This window comes from Natator depressus, chromosome 1, assembly GCF_965152275.1.
Source record: "Natator depressus isolate rNatDep1 chromosome 1, rNatDep2.hap1, whole genome shotgun sequence".
Taxonomy (NCBI): Eukaryota; Metazoa; Chordata; order Testudines; family Cheloniidae; genus Natator; species Natator depressus.
The window spans coordinates 322,073,301-322,099,850 of NC_134234.1; the positions used below are offsets into that span (position 1 = coordinate 322,073,301).

Sequence of the window (26,550 nt, forward strand, 5' to 3'; positions counted from 1 at the left end):
GTATCCACAAAAAGAAAAGGAGTACTTGTGGCACCTTAGACTAACAAATAGATAGTGTTGTCTTTTACCAGTCAAGTGACTAAAACTTTATCCTAAAGGAGTAACCCTCTTCCTTTTTTTAATTAAAAAAAAGAAGAGAAACTATTTAACTGCTGTGTGCAAAGTGCCAAATCTCACATTTAGGTATAGCTAGTTCTGTTATAAAAGCAAGGGAAATTCCTTTGTTTAGCGTGCATGCTCATTTGTCTCTCATCCACTGCTTCTAATGTCATGGATCTGAGCTTTATAAAAAATTATACCTTTCATCCTAATGAACCTTAAAGCACTCCATTTTACTAAAATGCAGTAGCTATTAATGTACAGCATGATTACACCACTGTAAACGTAACTGAAGACTGTTAATGAAGGCTACCTAATAGAAACTTCAGTGGGAGTCTAAATGGACAGAAGGCAAGCATACATACTGATTCCTGTCCAGATAAAACTTTTTTTATGGTTTAAAAAAATAAAAATGCATAGGATTGATATGGGTGGTTAAGACTTTGGTTTAGTGTCTAACCTGAATATGGACCCTAGAGTACAATATAACCTCTGTCACCATTAATTCAGAGTAGAAAGACTTCTTCTGATGTGCTGTTCAACCTTGCCCTAGGCCTAGCTGCTGAGATCTGACTGAACCTCATCACAGGGGGAGCTGGTGACTGATCTCTAGATAATGTGTTCTGGAGTTTGTGGTAAGAGGTTTCTGTTAGGCTTCTATAAAGTGAGCAGAAAAAACTGACTGATAGCCATGCCACTTAAATGTGAAGAGGTTCAGGTCTGCTTAAGTTCTTCTTATAAGGACATTCTGAAACTGCTGAATATGAATACAGTATATAAAATTAACATGCTGACAATTCTCAAGTGAACCTATCCAGTCCCCCACCACTCTTAATTCATCCATCCCCTTATTCAGGTTTAAAAATTTAAATGAAAAGAAAAGCTTCATTTTTTAACTACACCCAAGACATTAACTCAGGCTTTGCCATAGTGATAAGGAAAATAAATCCTAAAATTAAAGGTCTAGCCTGGAGAATATTCAGCCTCCATGTGCTCTATTCCAGTGTAGGGTGTGTTACCATAGTCCTGAAGATGCCCTAGGTTTATGCTAGGTGCTGTACAAATATAGATAGACCTTGCTTCTACTTCCATTTCAATTGCACAACAATTCATTTATTTTAATGTTAGCTATTGGTACAGACGAGCAGCTGCTACCTAACTCATGTAAGCCAAATGTTAGTGCTTACATGGGGAAACTTGCTATTGGGCCTGCTGTAGCTGTTGTTGGCAAACTAAAGTGAGGACAGGGGATTTGGGGGAAAAACAAAGTATTTGTATAGACTATATATAAAGACTTTTTAAACAATTCATAAATTTCAACTCTAAAAGTATAGACAAATAAGATACATTGAACTCCAATGTGGTTGGTTATGCAAACAATATATTTAAAATATCAAACCTTCTATGAATGAGTTTTTTTCCTTTTGTCGTCTTTCTAGCTTCTCTGATGGAGACCATCAAAGCCAAACTGTTCATGACTCCGTAACTTTGAATGGATTACTTCTGTTAGTGGTTACAAAATAACTTTTTTTTTCAAATTGCAATCCATATTTCTTAAAATATTTAGCTCTTATGTAAAAAGTAGGGAAAGGGACTTACGATGCTAACAAGTCCCCTTTTTCAGATCTGCTTTCACATGTTCCAGTGTATAAAGTTAAGGATTTTTAGTAGATTACTAGCTCCTTAAATAACAGGAAGCATGTGGCTTCTTGTAAGAATTTTTTTCTGTAGTGAAAGGTTAAGCACCAATTATACAGACATGGTAGCTACTGCAAGGAAACTTGCATCCTGTTTACAATAGCAAGTATATCTAAACCTGTTCAGTGAACATTTGTCACATGTTTGCAACAAGCTATTTCTAAAACTTTTCAGATATTTTAATATCACATCTGTTGTTTGCCCTTACTGTAATATCTGAAACCTTTAAAGGATGGCAATACTACACAACAGCAGTAAAAATTTGGTGGAGGTTGCAACTGAAGCCTCCAGTTTGTATGTGGGCATGAGGGAAATAGAACCTACTTGGAAGTTATGTGCTTTGGTAATATGCCTTCAAGTAATATGTGAGTGCCCTTCAAACATGGTTCGCTGAAGGGAATTCTAGATATGGCATTTGTTATACTGCATTCAACACTAGCCTACAATAGAATAAAACCAAAAAACAGATTATTCCAAAACTGCAAATCTAGTGGATTGGTAATGGCAGCAGAAAATGTCCCTATATCAAAGTAGACATCTGGTTCTCCTTTTAGTTCAGTCCCTCTTGAGCACTCTTCTCAAATCCTGTGAGTCTAGTCCAGCAGTCCTTGCTCCAGCAAAATTCATCTTGGCCTCAATGGAAATTTTGTCCGAGTAAAGACTCTGGCTGAAGGGCCAAAGCAAAACAACTCAATGTTTGATCTCTTAATTAAAAGATGTCTACTACTTTTGTGTGTAAAATTTTTCCAACACTATTAGTCCTGCTAACTTTTGGCCTCTTGGCCACTTTTTCCTCTGTATCAATGAGTTACACACTAAAAAGGACTTCACTAACAGACTAATGCTTGCAATGTAGCTATTACAGTGGGGGGTCAGTCATCTACATTTTAAATAATGCCTGTAGACCAGAAAGGCTCCAAAGAAACCATTAGGGTCTGTATACTCATACTATTCATAGAAAAATCTTATCTAAACAAAAACTCTCTGAAGTTCTTTGGCTGTGCAGATCATTTTAATTTTTATTAAGTATTTGACTGCAGTCCCCTCAGGGCAGGGCTAAGCATGCTGTCGGTCCTTAACAAAATTACTTTGGGCCACATTGTACTATCCACTGTTTGGGTGCATGATACAGTGAGCCAGAGAATCCTGACCTTAGGGTATGTATGGATGGGGTGTATGGCCCCATCTACACTACAAACTTTAGCTGCCTTGGTCAGGGGTGACCTGCATAGCTGTACCAGCAAACATCTCTAGTTCAGATACTATTATACCAGCAAAACTGCATTTTGACAGTATGTTATTTTGCTGGAGTGGGACTGGGATAAAGTGCAGTTCTCCTGTTACAAGCTGCGTACGTACTAGGACTGCTTTGCTCATATAGAATACTTTATACTAGGAGCACTTTACTAGTACAACTTGGCCTGAGTCATTTTAGTAGGGTTTTTCCACCTTACTCCATGGAACCTCCTTTGTGATCCAGGGTGAAATAAAGTGTAGATGAAGGGGAGTGATGCAAAAAGTATCATTTTCCTTCCCTCCTTCACAACTTTCATAGTTTAATGTTTTTCCAATCCACTCTTATCCAGTCTTTGTGCTGAGGAAGGATGCTGGGTGTAGCAGCTGGTTAGCAGCTCTGGTCAATAGCTTCTTCAAGAGCCCTATTGCTAGATGTGGGAGCTGGTGTGAAGACACAGGGCCTCAAGCTTGGTAACTTACACCTCTGTGACTCTTGAACTGATCAGGTGTAGACTTTGCTCACCGATACACAGTGTGACATAGTGCTCCCTATATAAAAGGAACTCCCGATACTATGAACCAATTTAATTTTCAGATGGGGGTTTTTTTTTTTTTTGAGACACTTGACAACTTGCAGCAGCTTAATACTAAGGGGAAAAACACAAGAGGTGTTGGAACATTTTCAACTTTTTAGGCCCCCAGATTTGTGGGGATGGGGATTAATTCTTAGTATTAAGGGAAGTCTTTCCATTAAAGTGTATATTTTCATAGAATATCAGGGTTGGAAGGGACCTCAGGAGGTCATCTAGTCCAACTCCCTGCTCAAAGCAGGACCAATCCCCAACTACATCATCCCAGCCAGGGCTTTGTAAAGCCTGACCTTAAAAACTTCTAGGGAAGGAGATTCCACCACCTCCCTAGGTAACGCATTCCAGTGTTTCACCACCCTCCTAGTGAAAAAGTCTTTCCTAATATCCAACCTAAACCTCCCCCACTGCAACTTGAGACCATTACTCCTCGTTCTGTCATCTGCTACCACTGAGAACAGTCTAGATCCAGCCTCTTTGGAACCCCCTTTCAGGTAGTTGAAAGCAGCTATCAAATCCCCCCTCATTCTTCTCTTCTGCAGACTAAACAATCCCAGTTCCCTCAGCCTCTCCTCATAAGTCATGTGTTCCAGTGCCCTAATCATTTTTGTTGTCCTTCACTGGACTCTTTCCAATTTTTCCACATCCTTCTTGTAGTGTGGGGCCCAAAACTGGACACAGTACTCCAGATGAGGCCTCACCAACGTTGAATAGAGGGGAACGATCACGTCCCTCGATCTGCTGGCAATGCCCCTACTTATACATCCCAAAATGCCATTGGCCTTCTTGGCAACAAGGGCACAGTGTTGACTCATATCCAGCTTCTCGTCCACTATAACCCCTAGGTCCTTTTCTGCAGAAATGCTGCCGAGCCATTCAGTCCCTAGTCTGTAGCGGTGCATGGGATTCTTCCGTCCTGAGTGCAGGACTCTGCACTTGTCCTTATTGAACCTCATCAGATTTCTTTTGGCCCAATCCTCTAATTTGTCTAGGTCCCTCTGTATCCTATCCCTACCCTCCAGCATATCGACCTCTCCTCCCAGTTTAGTGTCATCTGCAAACTTGCTGAGGGTGCAATCAACACCATCCTCCAGATCGTTTATGAAGATATTGAACAAAACCGGCCCCAGGACCGACCCTTGGGGCACTCCACTTGATACCAGCTGCCAACTAGACATGGAGCCATTGATCGCTACCTGTTGAGCCCGACAATCGAGCCAACTTTCTATCCACCTTATAGTCTATTCATCCAGCCCATACTTCTTTAACTTGCTGACAAGAATACTGTGGGAGACCGTGTCAAAAGCTTTGCTAAAATCAAGGGAACAACATGTCCATGCTTTCCCCTCATCCACAGAGCCAGTTATCTCGTCATAGAAGGCAATTAGATTAGTCAGGCATGACTTGCCCTTGGTGAATCCATGCTGACTGTTCCTGATCACTTTCCTCTCCTCAAGTGCTTCAGAATTGCTTCCTTGAGGACATGCTCCATGATTTTTCCAGGGACTGAGGTGAGGCTGACTGGACTGTAGTTCCCAGGATCCTCCTCCTTCCCTTTTTTAAAATAGGCCACATAGGCCTTTTTCCAGTCGTCCCGGACTTCCCCTGATCGCCATGAGTTTTCAAAGATAATGGCCAATGGCTCTGCAATCGCATCCGCGAACTCCTTTAGCGCTCTCAGATGCAGCGCATCTGGCCCCGTGGACTCGTGTTCGTCCAGCTTTTCTGAATGGTCCCGAACCACTTCTTTCTCCACAGAGAGCTGGTCACCTCCTTCCCATGCTGTGCTGCCCAGTGCAGTAGTCTGGGAGCTGATCTTGTTTGTGAAGACCGAGGCAAAAATAGCATTGAGTACATTTAGCTTTTTCCACATCCTCCGTCACTGGGTTGCCTCCCTCATTCAGTAAGGGGTCCACACTTTCCTTGACTTTTTCTTCTTGTTGCTAACATACCTGAAGAAACCCTTCTTGTTACTCTTAACATCTCTTGCTGGCTGCAACTCCAGGTGTGATTTGGCCTTCCTGATTTCACTCCTGCATGCCTGAGCAATATTTTTATACTCATCCCTGGTCATCTGTCCAATCTTCCACTTCTTGTAAGCTTCTCTTTTGTGTTTAAGATCAGCAAGGATTTCACTGTTAAGCCAAGCTGGTCGCCTGCCATATTTACTGTTCTTTCTACACATTGGGATGGTTTGTCCCTGTAACCTCAATAAGGATTCTTTAAAATACAGCCAGCTCTCCTGGACTCCTTTCCCCCTCATGTTGTTCTCCCAGGGGATCCTGCCCATCAGTTCCCTGAAGGAGTCAAAGTCTGCTTTTCTGAAGTCCAGGGTCCGTATTCTGCTGCTCTCCTTTCTTCCCTGTGTCAGGATCCTGAACTCGACCATCTCATGGTCACTGCCTCCCAGGTTCCCATCCACCTTTGCTTCCCCTACTAATTCTTCCCGGTTTGTGAGCAGCAGGTCAAGAAGAGCTGTGCCCCTAGTTGGTTCCTCCAGCACTTGCACCAGGAAATTGTCCCCTACACTTTCCAAAAACTTCCTGGATTGTCTGTGCACCGCTGTATTGCTCTCCCAGCAGATATCAGGGTGATTGAAGTCTCCCATGAGAACCAGGGCCTGCGATCTAGTAACTTCCATGAGTTGCTGGAAGAAAGCCTTGTCTACCTCATCCCTCTGGTCCCAGTGGTCTATAGCAGACTCCCACCACGACATCACCCTTGTTGCTCACACTTCTAAACTTAATCCAGAGACTCTCAAGTTTTTCTGCAGTTTCATACTTGAACTCTGAGCAGCATACTGCTCCCTTACATACAATTCAACTCCCCCACCTTTTCTGCCCTGTCTGTCCTTCCTGAACAGTTTATATCCATCCATGACAGTACTCCAGTCATGTGAGTTATCCCACCAAGTCTCTGTTATTCCAGTCAGCTCATAATTCCTTGACTGTGCCAGGACTTCCAGTTCTCCCTGCTTGTTTCCCAGGCTTCTTGCATTTGTGTATAGGCACTTGAGAACTCGCTGATCGTCCCTTCCCGCGCGCTCCTTCTCGTGCTTCCTCCCGGTATCCCACTTACCTCAAGACTTTGGTCTCCTTCCCCCGGTGAACTTAGTTTTACAGTTTTTACAGTTCTCTCCCTAAAATAACTTCACTCAGTTAAGTGCTGAATGTCACAAATATCAAGTATGAGACCGCATTAAAGGGTAGATTTTTTTTTTTTTCCAAAAGGCCTCAGTTCTCATAATCAAAATAGGTTTTCAGTATAACTTATGCCCTACATAGTAAGTTCTTGAAAACCTGTGTGTAAGTGTCAATAGGAGCTTGCAGAGGCTGAGCAGTTTTTTGAAAATTTGGCCTTTATAGAGGTATCCAAAGTGAGCTGAGCTCTTTAGAAAAATCTAGCTCTCACCAAAAATTATTTTCACTGATGTGAAGAATTTAATTTCTTCAAGGTAGTGCTGGCTAGCTTTGTAGTGAAACTTCTATCTATCTAAGGTATAGGGCCCAATCAGTATAGTAATTGAGTGCTAGCCATGGATTTGCTCAGCAGTCAAGCAAGTCTGCCTGGCAGCTGTGACATTCCTGTATAATATATTCAAGTTGCAGTGGAGCTGTGTGGCATGACATCAGTTTGTCCAAAGGAAAAAAAAAAACTTGGATAAACTTACCTGTGGATTTGCTTTTTAGTTTTGTAATCTGAGAAACTCTGCTATATTAATTATATAGCACCATAAATCATGCATTCTGTCTAATACTGAAACAAAAATTGTCTGATTTTATGCAAATAGCTAATAACTTGCAACTTACAAAGCTGACTGATTTTAAAAACCATTTGCTAGTCACTTTAAAATATTTTACTGCATTGGAAAAATGAACTTGCAAATGGCAAAGTTCATGGCCTACCCGTGGCTGCATTGCTGTTCATATATCGAATACTACTGAGGGATAAAAAAGAATGTACTGCTCTGCTCCTTCTGAGAGGCTAAATAAATTATCTTGGCAGAGTCTTTTCCCTATACAAGCATGCCAAGACCGTGTTGGAGTTGGTAACATTTAATACGACTCTTTGCAAAGTCATCAAGCGCTTCAAAACTTCCTCATGTTCCAAGTCCATGCATGCAGGGAAGAGGCCCTGCCGCAAAGATCACTCTTAGGGCTTGTCTACATTACCTGCTGGATCAACGGGCAGCAATTAATCCAGTGGGGGTGGATTTATCACGTCTAGTCTGGATGCAATAAATCGACCCCCGAGAGCTCTCCTGTCGACTCCGGTACTCCACCAGGGTACCGGAGGCGCAGGCAGAGTCAACTGGAGAGCGTCAGCCATTGACCTACCGCAGTGAAGACACCACGTAGATCTAAATACGTCAGCTTCAGCTATGTTGTTCATGTAGCTGAAGTTGCATAACTTAGATCAATTTCCCTCCCCCAGTGTAAACGAGCCTTTACTGAGCCCTAGTGTTTTCTGTTCTCGGGAAGTTCACTGATTAAGTGCAACTTGCCCTGCCCCTCCCTCCAAGAGGCAAAATGGTGTAGTGGTGTGTGTCGCAACAATGGTTTGTCTGTACTGGGAAATATCTGTGTAATGTAACATAACAGCCTCTCACTGTAAACAAGGACTGTTGTGTTTAAAATTGTGTCATGGCTAACACTTGTTTGTTAAATCTTTACCATGTTAACATGTAACAATTAAGTTTTACAATATAGAGAAGTCCAAGTATAAAGGAAGGGGAAGAAGGTGGAGAACTATGAGTTAGGATTAGTTTGCTAGGGATTGAATAGGCAAACTGGTCAAGACATGAGGTAAGGTTAATAGGACATTGTGAATTTACTTGTGTGAGTAGAACTCTGCAAGAATTTGGATCGCTGTTGGAAGATGGGCTGCAAATCAGAACAACTCTTTTGGAGAGTGGGGGGAAATTAGACATTTAATTGAAGTCCTGGTGTTTGGGAGGGAAGCAACGGCTGGTTGAAGTGGAAAGCAAAGCAGATGTAAATGTAGGCAGAAATTTAGGAAGCATGAAAATGGAGTAGCATTGTACTGGTTATGTCACTGAGAGCCATATGTGGAGGGAATCTTATGCACAGATGTTTTCCTCCCCTCTGATGTGTCATTTCATTTACTTAGATGATGTGAAGGCCAGTCAAAATGATCTGTGTGGGGAGGAAATAGAGGGTCTGGGGCATACAAATTATTGCCTCCCCTCCTATTTCTCTGGAGTTCAGGGCTGAAAAATAACAGCAAGGGCTTGTATTATTTTGCTACATTCCTGCTTAAGAGGGATCCTGAGGGAAGTCATAACCACAGTAGTTCCTGACAGGGTGGCTCCATTTGAACCATGCTATCAAGGAACAGGGCTGGAGCCACAGCAGGCTGCAGAACCATGTGGAAGGTTTTGGTCTCCTGGTGATCCTTTGGGAGCCCTGGTGTTCGGTGGTGGTGCACTTGCAGTTTGTTCAGTGCAGTGGGGTGGGAAACTCCACTCCCTCCTCCTTGAGAAAACAAATAGGAAGACAGCCATTTTAGTTTCTCTTCCTCTCCTTTCTTCACCCCTACCCAATCTGAGAATCAGGCTCGCTGTTATGATAGTGACATAATAACGCATCATTATGTCTAAATACAAAACAGCTCTTCACCCCTTCTCAGATATCATACTGGTACTTTGAATTTCTATAGCACCTCCTATTCAAGAATATCAAACCACTTCATAGACATTCATAATGAATTTATCTACACAACTTGCTGTGATGTAGGTGGTATTATCCCCAATTTACAGATGAGGAAATTGGGGAATAAACATAAGAAACTGTGGTAAGGCTGCTAACGGTTTCCTGACTCCAATGCATGTGCCTTAAGCACATGACCATCCTTCCTCCTTTGTGACTAGATTGTGTCTAGTCCTTGTGCACGTACACCCCTCCATCTGTGTACACCCACTGTATTTCAGTCCTGTGTTCAGAGGAGTGAAGAAACTGCTCTCTTAGTGCCCCTAAAGCCATGGAGAATGGGGAGGGCATGCCCCCCTTCCCCTACCACATACAGAGGTGCAGAGAAAGGGGATAGTGCAGCTTGCACGCTCCATGTGCTCTATTGAGCTCCAGGGGATTGTGCCTCTGACACAGTCCCTTCTGGAGTTCCCATGGGGTATGGCTGGTCTGCACCATCATCATCAATGCAAGTTTATATCTTGGGCACAATCTGGCCCTTTATCATCTTTATGGATATAACTATACTAGGAGCCTAGCTGCCATAGTGGTATAGATAAATGTACATTCTTTTCTATTCACATGAGCATAATCACATATTAGCACACAAGACGTGTGAAGTACCAGCTGGCTGTACAGATGCAACCATTCAATATGTATAAGGGAAAACTAACTGCAAAATAGAAATAAAAAATTGGTTTGATTTACTTTTTTCCCAGAAGTCTTTTTATTTTATTTTATTTTATTTTTTTTTTACATTTAATCCTATTAGTAACATCCAAGGTTAAAAGGTGATTTAAATTTTGTTTTATTTGGATATTTTTCATTCTAAAATGTCCTGGACTGCATTCTCTTCTCACCTGCTCTGGTGTAAATAAGGAATAATTTCACTGAAGTAAACCGATTCTCACTGGTGTGAGACGAGTATGTATATGTGAGAGGAGAACCAGGCCTCCTATTTGTCAGATAAAGCAGTTCCCTAATTCTGTAGTGAGTAACAGAGGCTGCCTATTCAGTTTGACTTCAAATCTGAGCAGAAACATCTGTATCACATTTTGTCGGTCTTCATTACTCAAACTATATTTAAATCATACGCTTTTACATTTGAAAAGTGATTCTTTTTTAAGTGACATCTTTATGCTAAATTTCCTTTTATATTTTTTTCTTGTAGTCCACAATGTTTATAGTGAAAATTGCATAACCACTCCTATATAGCATTTCAGGGGAAAATACTGCATACTTTTTTTAAAAAGTGCCTGTTTTATCTATATAAAAACTTGTATGGGTAGAAGAAACATATTAATTACAATACATTTTACATAATATTTGCTACGTGTTCCAGTAATTATTTCAAGTTTTTCAGGTTATCTGTAACCCCAACACCATCTTTGCCCATAGAGAGCTGGGGCATAGTTTGATTTATATGGGGGGGGGCGGGGTTTGCTGCTAAGAGATTGACTTGTTTTCTGAGGCAGGAACTATTTGTCAAGTTTGTCTTTATATCTATCATGCTGACATTTTCTGTGGATAAGTCATATAGCAAGTGCAATCACAGCACGATTGTATTATTTGAAACAAAAATTAAAGAGAAGCTAAGAATGTACCAGGGCCACTAAAATTACAATGTTTTACTTCTGATTTCAGTCATGCACACATGGAAACCTCTAAAACAAATCCCCATTAAAAGTTGACCAAGTCTCTCTCTCTTTTTTTTTTTTAATTGACAGTTTTCAGGGATTGGTTCTGATTCTAGTCACAGGCATTGCTCATAGTACAAATTATAATGAAACTGTATACTCCAGCTTCACCTGAATATAAGCTTGTTTATAACAACTGCATGTGTAATAACCATTTGCTATCTTCACATCAACTGCTCCTTTCTTCTTACTGACAGTAGTCACATGCCCTTCACATTTGCAGACTTTAGTGCGTGCCCATTTTATAAAGCTAGAGTAGCGTATCCCAATGCACCTTCTGAAGGAACTACAATTAATTTATAATTGGAAAACAGTTACTAGAAGTAAAAAATTAATAAAATTAGGTCTAGTCCATGTGTGAACATCAGAGTTCGAAAGCAGAATTTAACATTAGATTGAAATTTAGACTTAAAAGTAGTAATTTGATAGTTTTGATCTGTGGGGGGCATACAGAATGTTTTGCTTTATAAAGTGATGGGGGACACAAGTGGTTCTAATTATTTCTGCTACAAAACATGTCATTTAACATCACATGCTCCTCATATAGTGTACTAACTAATACGAGTTAGTTCATATGCATGCCAAAGCCATAAGAAAAATCTCTAAAAGAAGGCTGCTATGTGAGCTATTTCTTTCACACTGCACTTTAGTCATTGTTCAGGTATCACAGGAGTACATAACCTCTTGTATTGATTTAACGATCTCTGTGATAACCTGAATTGCGGAGGTGTGTGCAGAACAGGCCTTGGCAGTGCAGGTGTGTGCAGAGTTGGCCTTGAAATGACTACAGTAAAAGGCAGACAAACACTTGCTTTAGCATGCAGAAGTGCCTCTAAGGGTGGAGCTGAAGATGCCAAGTATTGGTCTTGTCCTAGCCTGTTCCTTCTAGAAAGCTGTTTCCACAACTACACAGAAATTGTGCTAGTGCCATCTTCATTCTCATTAGATGTTGTGTCTTATTTGTACTCCATTATCTTTATAGCTTTTTATATTAGTCCTTGTATATAGTCTGTATGTAAGTGAACTTCTGTACACTTAACCTATAAATTTAGTATAATTTTTTTATAAGGTTTAACAAGTGAGTTTTTAAATTAGGCTCCCCAACCTATATTTTGGCACCTGAATGAAGGGCTACATTTTCAAAAGTGTTGAGCATCCAACACTGGAGTTGTGTGTTTTTTGAAAACTAGGCTACTAATTTTAGTGCTTAAAAGGGGACTTAGAGCTAGATTCAGGGACTTAGGTGCCTCACTACCATTTTAGGCACTTAAGTTCAATATCTAGGCACCATTGAGATACTCAAAACCTCCACTTATACTCCCTAACTCTATAGACACCTAAGTTTCTGCTGGTTGACATGCACAGAATCACCCAAGTTCTTGCTCACGTCTATTCCATGTTACATGTTCACACACTGTGTGCACCGTTGCCGGAGTTTTTTTCTTCCCAGTGTATCTGTAGGACCAGCTCTATTGCCCCTGGAGGCCCATTCTCATGTGCCAATATAAGCAGCGTCACCAGCCCTTCAACCTCTCAGTTCCTTCTTACCACCCATGACGGTTGCTGGAACAGTCTTCTCTCTTGCTTAGGCATAGCAGGCTAGCTCTGGTCTCCATCCTCTCAACGCCATTCACTGGATCCCAGGCATTGATCTCCAGAGATCTCTCTGTTCTCTGGCTGTGTGGCACTACTCATGCAAGCCCAGCACCACTCACTCGAGTCTCCACAGTCATTCCCCGATACCAAATCCTCACTCCCTGGAGTCCCATTCTAGCTGGCTAGAAGGCGCAACAGTACTGCCATGGCCCTCCTCATGGAATCCTCATCAGACTTCAAGAGAGAGTCAGCGCCGCCACGGAAGAGGCATCATTGCCTAGCTTACCAGATAGACATCGGTGCTGGTCCATCCATGGGCCCCAGGACAATGGCCAGTGCATTGTCAGTACTGGAATCAGTGGGGGTTCCTGCTGGCACCTGGACAGTTTTTTGGCAACCCCTGTTGGTGTTGACCTCCTGAATGAACATCTGCAGCCCTATCTCAGCCAGTACTGGAACCTGCATTGGACTCTGACTGCGGCATTGAGAACCCCGTGGTACTCCCAATTGAAGGGGCCCTGGAACAGACTGTGGATCCAGCTCCTCCCCCACCAGTTGCTTCTTCCTCATCTTCCCCAAATGAGGTGCTCATGTGGCCCATTAACCCTGTGGCCCACGACAATCTTCAAGCCCACCAGGGGCACCTCAAGAGCATCGCTTCAATCTGGGCCCCGAGGTGGAGGATCTCAAAGAGCTTACGGACCCCATCTTTGACATTTTGGTGTGGCTCCTGTGAAGGTGGCTCTGCGCATGCACCAAAGGGTGTTCAAAATGGTGAAGGTGCTATGGCAGACCCATGCATCTCTGTCCCCAACTTCTAAAAGGGCAGAAAAGAAGTATATGCCCGCAAGGGGGTATGGATACATGTACTCCTACCCACCCCTGGGTTCACTAGTGGTCACCACAGCCAACGAGCGTGATAGGCAGGACCAGGCCAGTGCAACCCAAAAAAAGAGGCAAAATGCTTGGACTCTTTAATGGTAGAAAGGTTTATTCTACTGTGAGCCTCCAGTTACATATTGCAAACCAGCATGTGCTGCTGGGGCGATACAATTTTGGTGTCTGGAACACCATGGCTTGATTTAAGGATTCACTGTCCCAAGGTGTGCAGCAGGAATTCTTGTCCATTGTGGAGGAAGGAAAGACGGTGGCAGGAACCTCTGTCCAAGTTGCCTTGGACATGGCAGACTCAGCTGCCAGGTCGATGGCATCAGCGATCACAATGAGGGGAGGCTCATGGCTGCGGTTGTCAGGGCTGTCACAGGAGGTGCAGGACCTTCTGTTTGAAGGGTCCTCGCTATTTTCGGACCGGATGGACACACAGCTGTGTAGTCTTAAAAGACTCGAGAGCCACATTGCAGTCCTTGGGCCTGTATACACATCACCCGGCAACCCAGGGATGACACCAGCTTTGGGAGAGCTGTATTTCAATCAACATGCCTGTGAACTCTTAGCTCACCGCCAGGGGCACTGCTTGTGAGTTACCTGACATGGAATAGACATGAGAAAGCACTTTGAAGAAGAAAAGACAGTTACTAACCTACCGTAACTATTGTTCTTCAAGATGATGTGTTGCTCATGTTCATTCCATGACCTGCCATCCTTCCCTGCTGTCGGAGTTGATGGCAAGAAGGAACTGAGGGCGCAGAGCCAGCAGTGCCCCTTATACTGGTGCATGAGTGTGGGCCTCCAGGGGGCAATAGAACTGGCCCTGCAGATACCACTGGGAGAAAAAATCTCCAGCAATGGTGCACGTGTCACATGTACACCTGACATGGAATGGACATGAGCAACACATCTTGAAGAACAACAGTTACAGAAGGTTAGTAACAGTCTCTTCTGAAGCCACTGAGCTTCTCAGCACTCTGTCTCACACCTAAGCCCTGGCAGGATTCTCAAACTAAGAACGCCCTCTCAACTTTACCTACGGGACCTGGGCGGTGGGCAGTGGGCAGTGTCCCAGAATATCTGCTGATATGGGAGATCTGTTTTCAAATCAATCATATCTATAAGTACTTCCTAGGTTGTGTTTTATAGACAGGTGAATGTACAGTAAAACCTCAAACGTATGGCCATTATAAAGGATTTGATGATAGTTGCCTGATTCTTCCCATCATGAAACTGTGTTCAGTTGCCTATAACTTTGCAAAACTTTTTAACCATTTGGGCTGAAATTTTCCATGCCGGGTGTCTACTTTGGGGGGGGTTGTTTGTTTTATTTCAGCCAAAATGGTACAGCCATTTCCAAGAATGAGGCTAGGAAAAAATGTTTTGTACATGTTAAAACATTCTTGAGACCTTTTTCTTTGAAATGCTCTAGTGTCCCTGTGCTTTGGAGCAGCAATGAGAAATTTGTCAGCCTTTGTGTCAGGTGTAGGCCTTTGGTATCCTCATGATGGACAGGGAGACAGTGGGCCAGTTTGCTAGGATGGGGAAGAACACAGATTGGACAAGGAGCTGAGGGAAACTAGAACTAGCTGGACAAAAGGGAGTGAGAGTAGGAGGCAGTAGGTGGAGAAAATGGTCATGGGGTAGCAGAGACATACCTCATAGGGAGATGGCGTGCAGGGGGATAATTGGGACTGGTTGGACAAAGAGCTGAGGGAGATGGGGAGCACAGACAGAAATTGCATTAGGAATCCAGAGACAAGGTAGGTGAGGTAATATGTTTTATTGGATTGGTTTCTGTTGGTGAGAGAAACAAGCTTTTGAGCTCTTAAGAGCCCTATGTAATTCGAAAGCTTGTCTCACCAACAGAAGTTGGTCAAGTAAAAGATTACCTCACCTAACTGTCTCTTTAATATCCTGGGACCAACGTGGTTATGACAAAACTCCATACATTAGGAGCCCAGACAGAGAGACTGAGAGGCGCTACAAGGAGAGAGGAGGGTACCGGGAATGTCCAGGCAAGGATACTGGGACTAGGATGAGAAGCCTAAGGATTTTAGGGCCCTACCAAAGTCAGTCCATTTTGATCAATTTCATAGCCAAAGAATTTTAAAATTGGTCAGTTTCACATTTTTCAGATGTTTACACGTCATAACCATTGGAGTCCACCTTCTGACAGTGGGGACTTCAGCTGGGGCACTCCTAGCAGAAGGGGGAGATTGGACCCACTTTCACAAGCCTCCTCCAGCTGCAGGAACCTTCAGGGCTGCTGCCAGCACCGGAGCTTCCTACAGCAGGGGGAGGCACTCTGAGGTGGTCTGATCTCCCCCACCCCCAAGAGATGCCATGCAAAGGAAGGACAAGTCCTGTCCCTCCAGCCCGGTGGGGGCTTGCAGCTAGGAGCCCCCCTCCTGGAGCACTCCCAGCAGCTAGGGGGATATGAGATTTCATGGGGAAGGGCTTATTTCATGGTCCGTGATACATTTTTTTTCATGGTCGTGAAATTGGGAGGGCCCTAACTATAGACCCCAACTGAAAAAAGGAGACAGGACTGGGTCAGGGACAGGTTGGAGAGGATGAGGCAGAAGGGATCAAGCCTGGGGGAACTAGGAAAAGAGGCTGTGATCACAAGAATATACTCCCCTCGATAGTCTGAAATGGAACTCAAGATTACCTTCTTTATAAAGAACTTTTAAGATCTACTCATGAAAAGTGTTCTATAAGAGCTGGGTATTATTCTTGTCTCACCATTCTTCTGCTGCCAGCAACTATGTCTCATCTCCCTCTAATGCTGGTCCACATGGAGGATGACCACCTCCTTCTGCTATTGGTTACTCAGCTCAAGAGTCAGGGGTCTGTGTAGTGGATCTTAGGTTCCAATCCTGTTGAAGAGCCATGTAGGTGTCAATATAATGCCACATGATGGAATTTCTATTTTTTAGTCTGCTTTTAAAAAAACCTAGGATATTACACACGCCAAACTATGTGAAATAAAAGAACACTGAAGGTTGAAAAGTCAAGCACTCAAAAGTTAGGAAATGCCAGAATGAAGGTTACCTGTGAAACCTTAATTTGTGTCCATGTCCCTCTCCCCTACAATTTTTAATTGCATGAGGACATACTGTTTTTCCTTGAGGCCACTACCTCATTCAGTGCAAAGGGTGGACTTACATTGGGGATGAATCTGAGTTGTGCAGTAAAGGAGGCTATCTGTAGGACCCCTGCCTTATTTTTTGCATAACCTGGAAGGTATGTATATAATGAGAGAGGATTACAGGAATAGAAAAGAGGGTCTCGTGGTTAAAGCAGTTGAATGCTGGTTTGGAGAACTGGATTCTATCCCTGACTTTCCAACAGATTTCCTGTGCTAAGGCTGCTGATCAGGTTCTGGGTGTCTCAAATTGGGCACCCAAAATTAGTGGATACTTTTGACCTTAATCTTTCTGACCCTCAACTCCCCATCCTGTCAGACAGGGATAATACTGCCTCACCCCACAGGTTTTGTGAAGATATGTTTATGATGTACTTGGATACTGTAATGATGAGCTGCATAGGAAAGGCACTGAATAAATTAATAATTCAGTCTCCTAGGAGGATTAGAGTAGTGTGCAGTAAATAAGATCTAGGGCCATACATTGAACAATGAGGATAAAACAAAATATTGAATAGCTGCTCATTAAGTGAATACCATCCATCTTGTACACTGAATAAGGCATGGGTCCTGTGAGGAAAAATAGTATGTGATCATGTATGTACAAGGGGGCCATGTTAAAGTTATACAGGCAACATTAGTTCTGGCATTTCCTAACACTTCCGTGCTTGACCTTGCAATCTTAACATAGTTTTTTTGAGTGTAATATGTGTAGAGATGAATAAAATTTGACTTGGCAAACACACTTTTTAAACTCAAGACACCATGAATGCTTTCCAGAATGATCTTATTTAATCCTTTAAAACAGTGAACGTAAGTGATGGAGTTAGCTTTACTTTTATAGCTAATTTTTATATTTATTCCAGTATTTTTTTAGTTACCAATAATACTAGCCATGGGATTGTTTAGAATTAAAAAATTCTGACGTTTTAGAGAAGTTTGAACACCATATTCAAACAAAAACAGAAGTAAGCTGCATGGAATTAATTCTTTGTGGTTTATGATGTCGTCAAAACTCTGTTTTTCATTGTTCTTTTCAACTCGGAGTTAGTTTGTATCTTGCTCTAGTCAGTTCAGTCATTGTTACGTACAGTCTTTCTCTGTGCCAAGGTATCTCCCATAAATCTTGGGTGGAGTGACATGCACACTGAAAAGTTCTGCTTTATTGTTAACTGCTTTACTCCTGCGAATGTGACTGAAAGTGGCTTGTGTTAACAATACTCCTTTCATGCATAAAGATCACAAACTGACTCAATCCATAGAGAGGAATCATTTCACCAGTCACTGCAGTACAGCTACCTCTGGGGTGAAATATTACAGCAGTTTAACAGTGCATAGTTTAGAAAAGAATCCTGTCCAAATGAAAGTGCAGGGAGACTTTTTAGTAGATGTCCTGGCCAAATTCCAATTTACAGTCTAACTTATTTTATTTATTTAATTAACTAGCTTATGGAATAATGCCTCGTTCTCACATAGTGCTTTTCATCTGTAGATTTCAAAGCCCTTTATGAAGGAGGTAAGGATCATTCTCCCCATTTTACAGATAGAGAAACTGATGCACAGGGAGATGAGGTGACTTGCCCAGTATCACCCAGCAGGTCAGTGGCTGAGCTGGAAATAGAGCCCAGGTCTCTTGAGTCCCACTCCAGTGGTCTGTCCTCTGCCTCCCTGTGCCTGAGTATGGGGCCTCAAATCTTGCGTCTCATCAGAAAGACAGCATCTTAAGTAGCGAATAGTATTGAACCAATGCATGAGCATACCATCTCTAAGGGAAGAATACCACCTATCAAATCATAAACTTTACTTCCTTCAGCCTTTGGGTTTTCTTGCCACTTTCCCACATACATAAGACCCAACCCTGCACAGCATAGGATTTCTGACAAGATCATAGCTAAGTTGAAACATAGAAAACCAGCTAAACAATGTAGAATGTAATAATTTCTAATTGTCAGATTGTGAGGTGATGCTGAATGAAGTATATAGCGGGGCTCTGTTCTGCCTCTAATATTAGAGTACTTTTAAATTCATAGCTTGGATAATGGACTAGAGCATATGCTAATCAAACTCAATGAAACAAAATTGGAAAGGATCACAAACTTTGAGACGTTCCTCAGCCATTTTAGAAGTTTTTATTAGAAAAAAAATAGACCTTAAAATGCTAGAAAAGTTATTTTTCCCCTTCTTCCCTCCCCTGCCCCATTAGTAATAAATGGCTGGAGCGGGGAGGAAGAAAAACTTCTTGGAACAGAACAAAGTTTTCAGCTCCAAAGCAGAATTGTTCAGAAAGTTGAGCATGGGAAAATACCATTATAATGAAAGCCTCAATATTAAACTCACCTACCAGTGAAAATTATAGTGAAGGTAATGCACTACAAAACTTTATCATTACAAAAGCAATCATTTTGGTGATTTGATACTAGATATTCCATCAATGCAGCTATTTAACAATTAACGATGTGCTTGAGTACAGTGTGAACTGTTTGCTGTATTTTTTTAATTTTCTGTAACAGTACTATATTTTAACTGTATATTATTCTGTATTTTTTACTTGTATCACAAACCGCTAGGGACAGATTGTAACAGAAGTCCTTAAATACCAGAAGCCTCTCTGCAGCAACTAATTGTGATCACACAAACAGGCAATTAAAACATCAATACAAATATTCAGGAGAAGTAGGTGAATTCTTTAAAGGTCATGTTTTCATGTAAATGATGCTAGCAATAGACTAAACATTTTAAAAGAAGAAAAAACATACAACTGATATTTAGTTCCTTGAGTGGTTGCTTGGAGTAGTTTTACTTCCCCCTCCTCTTCCCCCTAATGCACACAAGATTATTGTAGGGAGGTTTTGGTACTGCCACTCTTACTTCTGTGCTGCTGCTGGCGGGGCGCTGCGTTCAAAGCTGGATGCCTGGCCACCAGCCACCGCTATCCTGCTTCCACTGAAGGCGTAGAGAAAAAAGTGTTTCAACCTTGCAACCCCCCCCCGCACCTCCCTTTTGGGTCAGGAGCCCCAGTTTAAGAAATGCTGGTCTCCACTGTGAAATCTGTATAGGGTAAAAGTACACAAAAACACAGATTTTTACCAGGGAAGACCAGATTTCACAGTCCATGACCTGTTTTTCATGACGGTGAATTTGGTAGGGCCCTAAATATAACACATGCCTTTTTGGTGGTTGTTTTTTCCATAGCTCAGTAAAACTTCCTCCTTCCCCTAATCAACAAAGATAACATTTTAAAGATGAATGAAATGTTTTTGAAATAAAACAACACAAACCTTTTTCAACTTCTGAGGGTGGAATGTTGTGAAATAGAGCAGTGGGCTGTATGCTGCCTTCTATGATGGTGCTGCACTATCTGCTCCTCTGCTTCATTGGGAGCAGTGGTCATATTCGTAGTGCTGCTTTCACATTGCACAGGACTCTACACCCCTTCGTAGCCTCCCTAAGTCTTGCTTCCACCTGTTGCAAATAGGGTTGCCAACTCTGACTGAAGCTGTTCCAGATTTTTACCCCCCCATATATGTCATTTTCTTAAAATATCCTATTAAAACCTCTCGGATTGCTTTCAATAGTCACCGGAAGATCAATGCCAATTGCAGGAGCCTCCAGGCCAATCCTGGAGGGTTGGCAACCGTAGTTGCCAACCAAACTAGTTCTGGTGCAAGAGAGCCCTGCATACTCTCAGAGGAGGGGGCAGGATTTGCCCCTAGCAAAATATTTGGGTTGCTTTTAAAATTACATACAAGTACATCTTAAAACAGGGTATTTGAAAACCATGTCCTCTTTACTGTACCAGCAAGGACATATACTCAGGGTTTAGTGTTTTTACTAAAAAAGGAATAACTCTCAACACCTAAATATCATCAGGAATAGCAGCTTCTTGATCTGCTTTAGGTGTGTGAGGAGTGGATGTATTAAAAAGACACTGAACACAGGTCTTAGACGGTTTTTATTTAAAAAAAAAAAAAGCCTTTCACTTATAATTAAAGTTCATTTCTTGTAATTTAGGGCACATGTATAGTCTAATGATTTAAGATCTTAATAAATAAAAGTATTTTAAAGCATGCATGGTTCCTGATAGTTTATAAGGCTGCATTTCACGAAACAAACATAATGGCCTCCTTATTGTGAGACTATTCATTTTTAAAAAAAGGCTTGTTTTTAGAGTGTGGTTTTGGACTTCCAGCCGTCTTACACAAGCTCAGTAGGACTCCACCCTACATCCTGTACAGAGAAGCAATTCACAGGACTGTCCATTGTTCTTTTTGGTTTCTGCATGCACTCTGATCTTAAGTATGGGAAAGTGTGGAATATGAAAAATATTAATGCAAAAGAACTTTAGCAGTTCAAATAATGCTCAGTCCTGCAAGGTGCTGAACCTATGGAGGTTCATGGAAGTTGAAGGAAACTCAGCGCAACACAGAAGTGGATCTTTTGAAAAGAATACAGCATAACTGTGCTTCCAGTAAAAGTACCTTATAATGTTTGATGCTATTGGTAATTCAGCAGCGGTGTTAACTGTATATACACTTGCAGCGTGACAATTATATGTATGCACCTGTGTCAATAGGAAAAACTGAGGTTATTTTTATTCACGAAATTCCAAAATAAAATAATTCAGACTGCTCCTAGACACACAATTTCTGTTGTTTTCCCAATTACTGCACTGTTGCTGCTCAGTTATTATAGTGTAAAGCAGGTCAGGGATCTAGAGAATATCAGGCACTGTAAAAACTAAACTGGAGCTCAATGGATCCGAATCTGCCACTCTTACTTATGCCAAGTGGTACCTTACTCAGTAAGCAGTCCCACTGAAATTAATGTGCCTGCTCTCAGAATAAGTTGTTCTTCAGCCCAATACAAGCAGTAATAGCTGTGAGATTATTTGATTTTTTTTTTGCTGTTTTTGTTAATTTTTCCTTTTTCCCCGCTAGCCCCCCCCCCCCCCCCATTTTGTCTTTTTGGACAATACATTTTAGGAGTGAGGTGTTGCTTTTAATTTTGTCCATTAAAACCAAAAAAGAAAAATCAGCAATTTTAGTGTGGGAAAGAAGTATCAATAGCATCGTTTTACAAGGAAAAAAAAAAGTCACTACTTGTATAGTGCAGTTTGTTACCTGCTTGGCTTATTTGTCTGTGTCTTTGTTGGTCAAACTGTGGTTTAGGCAGTTTTAACATATTGAGAGCTCAAGATTACCAAAAGAATGTTTAAGCTGTGTTCTCTTCCAGCAATCATCTGAAAGGACTCACCCTTTATTGCCAATCTCCTGAATGTTCAGCAATCCCAGAATTTATGGCACATAACATAGGATTAAATAGCAGCGATGTTCTCTCTAATTTTTTCCACCCATGTGTGGAATAAATTATGTGCACCAAGGTAAGGTGAGGATGTGCACCATCACTGGAGGCAAAAAACGTAGATATAATTTTTTTTTTTAAAGTTACCAATAGGGATAATTAACTCTAGCCAAGACAAGTTAGGCATTTTAGAACTCACTACTCAAAGAATTAAATTTAAGTGTAAGAGAAAAATAAAAATTATGAAATGCATAGACCAGTCAAGAAACTAAAATTACACACTTTGAAAGAATAAAATTACAGAGAATATGTGCATTGCAGGAAGTACCAAGAAGTAACAGTGTTGGGAGGTGTGTGACGCACTGTGTGTGTGCTGGTTGCTGGGGAAGTTTCTGAGAGACGCCCATCCGCTGTCTCTTTAAGGCACTCACTGAAAGCTCCCCTCCTACTGAACAATGCTTCCCCCCTCCCCCCCCCCCCCCCATGTGCGGTACATGGGGAGGGGGTGAGACTGTGTGTGTGACAGACAGAGATTGTGTGTGCTGGCTGCTGGGGAAGTCTCTGTCTCTTTAAGGCACTCACTCACCAGAAGGCTTGTTCAGACCTCAGAGCTGCTGCGAGTCCAGAGCCCTGTCCCCTGCTCTGTGGAGATGGAGTACAGGGGAGGGGTCACCCTGATATCAGCACTTTCTTTCCTCCCCTGCTCTGCACAGCCCCCAGGAGGGTCCTGGGAGCAGCTGCAGGAGCAACAAAGCTGCAAAGCAGTGGGGTGGAGGGGCACCTGAACACGGTCTGCCAGCTGGGTGTGCGTGGCTCTGCTAATCAACTGCAGGGCACTTGACTGTCTCCTGGGCGGCCGCCCAACTGCTCATCTTACAGGGAACACATGATTGCAGGCCTTCGAATGAACAAGATAAGATCTACATTTTAAATCATTTAGAACTCCTGTATGTTTCCGACTGAATGCTTCACTCACATCCCTTTCCTTTTTCCCCTTCACCTCTTCGCATACAAAATTATCTTAAAACAATGTTTTAGACAGATCTTTGTGAAAACCAGGGACTTCAGAGGTTCCTGCAAATAGTTTTGTAGTTTTTGGTTCGAGTCCATCAGTTTGCACAAAATGCTGTTCCCCAAACTTCTGCTTTCAGTTTTGCAATTAAACAAACCCACTCAAACAAACCAACAAAAATCTAAAAATCTAAACTGAGTTTTAGCTGGTTTTATTTTTAAAAAAAGTTGCAATTTGCAAGCTCCCTGCAATTTCAATGGAAAACTATACATTGGCCTAGGTTTACTGGAAACTGACCCAGGTTTGCTTGGCAGGTATGTGAGTGAGCCTTAGCAAGCCTTTCTATTAATGTGGACTACATTTTTAGTTTTGTAACTAAACTTTCTGGGTCCAAGTCTGGTGTCTACACTTCAAAAAGGATGTTGAAAAAATTGAAAGGATTCAGCAAAGAGCTACAAAAATGATTCAAGATCTGGAAAACCTGCCTCACAGGGAGAGGTTCAGTAAGTTCAATCTATTTAGTTTACCTAAGGGAAGGTTAAGAGGTGATCTGATCATGATATACAAGTACTTAAATAGCTAAGTTATGACAGTGAGGCTCAGGCTCTTTAATGTAGCAGGGAAAGGTACAAGATCCAATGGTTCAAAGCTTAAAGCTAGACAGATTGAAACAAAATAAGGCATTTTATTTTTTAACAGTGAAGGTAATTAATGATTGGAACAACTTACATAAGGACTTGGTGGATTCTCCATTACTTAGTGTTTAAATGAAGATTGACTGTCTATAAGAGTTGCTGTAGCTCAAACAGAAGTTATGGGTTTGATACAGAAGTTCGTGTGTGGATGCCCTATGTTATGCAGGTGGCCAGATTATGTGACCATAATGGTCCTTTCTGCCCTTAAAATTTATTAAACAAAATGAGTTTCCACACATCAGCTGGCCCAAGTTGCTGTTTCTTTTAAGCATCTCTGAATATAGAGCATTAATGTTTATAATAACGCTTCACAAATTTTACTGTAAGAAGTTCTTTCCTATGTCAGTGTTTTAAAAATGAATACACACACACACACAAAAGCTACAATGTACCTGACTTCTTCACAGGTAGTGAGGAAGGGGGTACAAGGTAACCTCCCATCTTGGTAACCAATGACCTGGCCTCAGTTACTCAAGCCTTTGTCACCGCTCAGCTGGACTAAAGCAATGCAATATGCAGCTGGGCAAGACTGAAATGAACTCTCCCAGGAACTAGGGACTGTTGGAAACCCACTACCTTCCACTCTAAGTGTAAGGTGTATTTCTTTTACTTTAACTACTAAAACATATAGCAACATATGTATGTATATAATATATATTATTAAAAATTCAAAACCGAAACATTCCTTTGCACACTCATCTCTTCTTAGGAAGAGAATGAGTCCCCTTTGTGGATGGCCACCAGTGTGCTGGAGTTCAGGTACTACTCAGGTCATGAGCATGATATAAGAAACTACATTGAATAGGATGCAGACTAGTGCCAGTAAGGCACAATACAGCCTTATATATTATTTTATTTATTTCTCTTTACAGGTGCATCAGAACAACAAGTGTTATAACAAATTTTAATTAGTCACTGTTTTCACCATGCTTTGAAGATATATATCACTAAGTGCCAAGTATTAATTATTAAGTTTACCTAGGAGTACAAGCCAAGATCATGGGTTTTGTTTCTGGACCGGTGTCAGTGAGCATACAAGAACAGCTCTAGGAACAGGGTGCCCAATCCAGCTCCCATTGAACTCAAAGGGAGTTTGGACTTGATTAGTTAAATGTGCACCTTCTGCAGCAGCTGAAGCACAGCACTGTTTACTTTACATTCTAAGGTAAGTTATTTTCATTTGGTCAGTAGATTGGGAGATTTGTGTGTGTGTGTGTGTTTGTGTTTTAATTTAGAATTTGGAGGAAACTTACACAAACTCAATTCTCTGCAGATAGCACAGGCCAGCAGTAATTGCTAATATATCAGGAATCATTGTCCTATTTTTAAGCAGGTTTCGCATTCAGTGAGTCTCATCTCCTCCCACTTATGTTTTGTATAAATCAGCAGGAAGTGAAAGGAGAATGAGACCTTCTGAGATTTCAGAACATTCAATAAAATTATCTTCTATGATTATTTCATGCCATTTAATGCTGAAGCTTGTTTTGAAGGGTACTGATTCCAAAATTAATTTCATATGAAAAGCTATTTAAAACTTCACCCTGAATTCATAATTAATTATATTTGCTTCCTAAAATATCTTTTCACTATACGCCACCCATATCAGAGCTTAAAAAATGTAGATACTTGCCATATCAGCAAAAAGAAAAGGCAGACTTGTGGCACCTTAGAGACTAACAAATTTATTTGAGCATAAGCTTTCGTGAGCTACAGCTCACTTCATCGGATGCATTCAGTGGGTTTCCTAATTTAATTTAGTTTAATTTTGTTTTGTTTTTTAATGTTCAGCATCCTTTGGGATTTAAATGTCTGATTGTTGTGCTAAAGTTGAAGGGGAAATAATGACTTGCATTTTTACAAGATAAATGTAATTACTGCATTTTCCAGTCATTAGGTAGGACATGATATTAAATTAATAGATAACAGCAACGGTTGAATGCATGTTATTACCTAATTTTTATTTGTTTGTATTTGATTTACAGATGATGCATTATAAAAAAAAATCCTACAGTAAAGAAACTTTTCTTTCAGAAAATCATGTGTAATTTGTTTAGACATTCAACATATACATTTTTATATTCAGTGCCAGATCAAGCCATAGCCAAATATCTAGGGTCACAGCTCCTGGAGTGATGTGAGAATATCAGTTTTAATTTAAAAAAAGAGAGATTACAACAAAATGGTTACAAAGAAAATCTTGAAAACATGAACCAAGTGTAGTCAAAGCATTGATGGCTGTCTGAAACTGTAGACAGCCTGCTACCATAGCTCTAAAAAGAGTCTTACCAGAGATTACTTAAACTGGAAGACGTAAGTGAAGCAAGTTATTTTGTTCTCTTTTGTGTTCAGTTATTTTGTATGTCTGATAGCACTTTGAGTAGTAAGTTTCACTGTTTTGTGGATGGTTTCAGAGTGGTAGCCGTGTTAGTCTGTATCAGCAAAAAAAACGAGACGTACTTATGGCATCTTAGAGACTAACAAATTTATTTGGGCATAAGCTTTCGTGGGCTAAAACCCACTTCATCGGATGCATGCAGTGGAAAATACAGTAGGAAGATATATACGCACAGAGAACATGAAAAAATGGGTGTTGCCATACCAACTGTAACGAGACTAATCAATTAAGGTGGGCTATTATCAGCAGGAGAAAAAAACTTTTGTAGTGATAATCAGGATGGCCCATTTCAAACAGTCACTCAATTTCAGACCAAAAAGTCGCAATTCTCCAACAAAAAAACTTCAAAAACAGACTCCAATGAGAAACTGCAGAATTGGAATTAATTTGCAAACTGGACACTATTAAATTAGGCTTGAATTAAGACGGGGAGTGGATGGGTCATTACACAAAGTAAAAACTATTTCCCCGTGCTAATTTTTCCCCT

General features: G+C 41.3%; 1 long non-coding RNA gene across 2 annotated transcripts in view; it reads left to right on the top strand.

Moving 5' to 3' along the window:
- LOC141980838 (uncharacterized) overlaps positions 1 to 26,155 on the top strand; it is a 34,530-nt gene extending 8,375 nt beyond the window's left edge. For both annotated transcript variants that reach the window (XR_012637612.1, XR_012637613.1), the window contains exon 3: positions 24,541 to 26,155. This is a non-coding gene — a long non-coding RNA (uncharacterized LOC141980838). The remainder of the gene's footprint in view (positions 1 to 24,540) is intronic.
- The last annotated feature ends 395 nt before the right edge of the window (positions 26,156 to 26,550 follow it).